At 48.7% G+C, this 3,870-nt stretch overlaps 1 non-coding gene across 1 annotated transcript; it reads right to left on the bottom strand.

The window, feature by feature from the left end:
- Positions 1-1,697: 1,697 nt before the first annotated feature.
- Positions 1,698-1,909, bottom strand: LOC130020858 (small nucleolar RNA U3). Its single transcript, XR_008792055.1, has one exon. It is a non-coding gene; the product is annotated as a small nucleolar RNA U3 (small nucleolar RNA).
- Positions 1,910-3,870: the final 1,961 nt, after the last annotated feature.

Raw genomic sequence — 3,870 nt, 5'->3', positions numbered from 1 at the left:
GTAAAAATCTCCTTTTATTTCTTCTTCACTCAGGACTACATTTTAAAAATCTAATTATGGAGCCAGAGAGATAGTACATTGGGTGGGGAATTCTCTTGCAAACAGCATACCTGGGTTTGATTCATGGTATGCAAATGGTCCCCCAAGCCCAGCAGAAGTTATTCCAATTGCAGAGCCAGGAGTAAGTGCTGAGCATGACTAGGCATGTGCACTGTTCCTCCCCCGCCCCATCAACACCTCTCCAAAAAAAATCTAATCATGTTGCTGTATATCTGGATTGTAACATCTAACTGATGCCAATTGTCCATTTATTTTGTCCACCCAGATAGCAGAAATGGAAATGCACAGTGTCCTCAAGTCACCAATACTATTAATGATGCTGTGACAATTATCCTCATATGTCTTCTCTTATGGGTGAAAATTCCTATGGACTCCTATACCCCCAGTGGAAATGCTGGCCCATAATTAACATTTTTCAGAATTTGAGCAGAATTACAATAGGCACCATAAGCAGAGATGTGACGATAGCTGAGTACCCAAAAGGGGGCATGAGGGACTGGAGCAATAGGACAGGAGGGAGGGTGTTTGCCTTGCATGCAGCTGACCCAAGTTCAATCCTCAGCATCCCATAGGAACCTCTGAGCACCGCCAGGAGTAGTTCTTGAGTGCAGAGCCAGTAGGAACCCCTGAGCATCGCTGAGTGTGACCCCAAAAGAAACCACACACACACACACACACACACACACACGCACCAAAATAGGGCATGAGGCATAAGAGATATATCAAAGCAGGAAGCTCCTACTAAGTCAAAACTTCCAGAATTACTTGTAATAGGAAACAGGATCGTGGGCTAGAATTTGACATCATACTCTGTTGCCTGAGAGAGAGTGGGGCTTTTAAAAAGGAAGAAAGAGGGACTGGAGTGATAGCACCGCAGGCAGGGTGCTTGCCATGCACATGGCCGACCTGGGTTCTATTCCCAGCATCCCATAAGGTCCCCTGAGCACTTCCAGGAGTAATTCCTGAGTGCAGAACCAGGAGTAACCCCTGAGCATCACTGGGTGTGACCCAAAAAGAAAAAAAAAGGAAGAAAGATAGACAGTCCTAGGAGCAGTGGGGTGTGGGGGATAGAGAAGGAAGGGGGAGTCCAAAATAATTAATGATAATTAATAAACGTGGTGAAATAAAAAGAACAAGTGTTGTCTCCTACAAGATACAAGATTTTGACTCTGTAGTAAAAAATACTACAGGGGGCGATTATCAATCGTGAAGATGCGAAAGTTATGAAAATACTATTTGTGCATCAAGTACTAGAAACTAAACACCAAAGTGAGAAGGACCAAGTCTGTTTTATTTCTCGATGCATTTGCAATGCTTAACCTAGCCATAACTGACAATATTGGCTGAATTACTGTGTGCCAGGCACGGTACTAAGAGAAAGATGACCACACAGCATCCTTGCCTCCATCCTATGGAGGAAAACGGCTTCCCTAAGGTCATCAAAACTTGACTTTGTAACCAAAAAAGATGATAAAAACAACTAATATCAAAGATGATGAAAATAATGAATGGGGCTCATTTACATCTCTTCCTCCTTCCCTCCCTCCCTCCCTCCCTCCCTCCCTCCCTCCTTCCTTCCTTCCTTCCTTCCTTCCTTCCTTTCTTCATTCCTCCCTTCCTTCTTTCCTTTCCAGAAAACCACTCAGACTGCATCATCACTTTTCCAAGGGAAGAGAAGAATGATCATCAATAGTAAAATTTTGGTAGTTGCAAAAGCAACTCCTGGAAACAGCTTCCAGCTCAGGAGAGGGTGCTGTGACTCCTCCTTGCAGTTTTGGGTGCTCTACACGATCAGAGAAACTTCTCTAGTAACGAACTACAGAAATGATCCCTGAAAGTATGTAGTCTTCACATTTATATCTTTCTTTTTTAAAATGGATTCCTGTAAGAAACGCAGTGAAGCAGGCAGGGCAAAAACTACAAACCCCAGTTTATGGCTAAGATCAAATGCTACTCACCTATTCTTGAAGAATGCTTAACTGCTAGCTCTGCGTTAAGGACTGTCCATTCATTGTCTTTTTGAACACGCAAGAACCTTATAGGCAGATACTACAGTCTCACCACCCCACCTCATCCGCCAAAGTTATAAGTCAATGGAGTTTAAAAGCGTTTAAGTAACCAACCATCCTGGAGAGAGAAGCAACAGCGGCAGAATACAACGCTCAGAGAAACTCCAGGGATCTTCACCGCTTGCAGTCAAGAACATGTGACAATGCAAGTGACAATGCAGAAGTAGTTCCGAACAGGGGATGTTTACGACTATCCAGATATTTAACAGAACTCTGAAGGTGAAGCTGGTTGATTCTTGGAGAGTTTGGAGTTGAATGCATTTTCAATTACGAAGTTTATCCCACCAAGCATAGTAAGTCCAGTTTCACAGTCGTAATAATTTGGGGACAGGCTTTGCTGGGAAATACTTCTCTACCATTTGCTTTGGAGCGAAGGTTTCGCTTTTTAATCGGGCACACTCAAGCGCAACCAAAAGCACCTTGGAACAAAACACTGCACAGGGCGCCAGCTGCCTGGCTTGGGGCGCAAATAACCCTGTGATCTGCCAGCTCCGACGCTTCCAGAAACCCTTCCCACCGCTTCCCTCCTCTCTTTTTCCCGTTCCTTCTTTGCTGTTTCTCCTGCTTCTAACCTCTTTGCTTCATCAAATTTTCTTTTTCCCCCTTCAATCGGTGGTATCAAAAGCGACAGGGGCTGGAGAGATAGCACAGCCGGTAGGGCGTTTGCCTTGCACGAGGCGGACCTGGGTTCTATTCCCAGCATCCCATATGATCCCCTGAGCACCGCCAGGAGTAACTCCTGAGTGCAGAGCCAGGAGTAACCCCTGCGCATCTCCAAGTGTGACCCAAAAAGCAAAAAAAGGGGGGGCACAACCCACCTAGGGTAAATTTCAGCGAGGAGAACGCCTTTCCAAGGACTGCAAACCAAATCAGTGCCAAGACCCGACCCTTCCCTTACTCCGCCAACGTGCAAGCCCACGACCTTCGGAGAACAGTTGAGGGTGGGGACACAGGGGACCGCAGGGCCTCGGGTTCCCGGGGAGAAGTGGAACTGTGCGGGGCTGCCCTGCAGTTTGGGGCGGGTGTGGGCAGCGGGCGGCGCGAGGTCTCCTAGCGACCCTGGCGTCCCGGAGCGGCGCGCACAGGCAGCAGCCCCGGAGTCGGAAGCACCGGGAGCCGCGCGCGGCATGAGCCGCAGGTAAGCTGTGGACGCGGTCCCTGGGGTGAGGGTGGCCTGTGACTGCGGGAGAGAGCCCTGCCGCGCTTCCTTCTCAAGATCCTGGCACTGGGGCTGGAGCAATAGCACAGCGGGCAGCGCGTTTGCCTTGCACTGCGGCCGACCTGGTTTGATTCCCAAGCATCCCATATGGTCTCCTGAGCACCGTCAGGGGTAATTCCTGAGTGCAGAGCCAGGAGTAACCCCTGTGCATCGCCGGGTGTGACCCAACAAGCAAAAAAGAAAAAAAAGATCCTGGCACTAATTTGATAATAATAATAATAATAATAATAAACCCCCAAAACAGCCCTGTACGCTCCAGAAGGCAAATAATTCATCCTTGGTACCCCCGCTCACACCGCCCCACCCCCAGGGGACTTGGGTCTATTCCAGAAGGGAAACCACTGGCCACAGAGGCCACCTCCGAGACTGCTTTAGCCTTCCCGGTGGGCCAGCTGTCCTGGGCATCTGTGTGAGGGCACCATTGTAGCTGGAGGTTGGACTCCTCTCCTCCCAGCAGCTGGCGACTGTGAGGGCCGCAGGAAGGGCAGGCTGTCACTGTGAATGGTGGGTGTCACCGTCGCA

This window comes from Sorex fumeus, unplaced genomic scaffold (assembly GCF_029834395.1).
Source record: "Sorex fumeus unplaced genomic scaffold, SorFum_2.1 ptg000013l, whole genome shotgun sequence".
In the NCBI taxonomy this organism is placed as follows: Eukaryota; Metazoa; Chordata; class Mammalia; order Eulipotyphla; family Soricidae; genus Sorex; species Sorex fumeus.
Note: the sequence above shows the minus strand (reverse complement) of the source record. Positions and strands in the feature narration are given on the sequence as shown.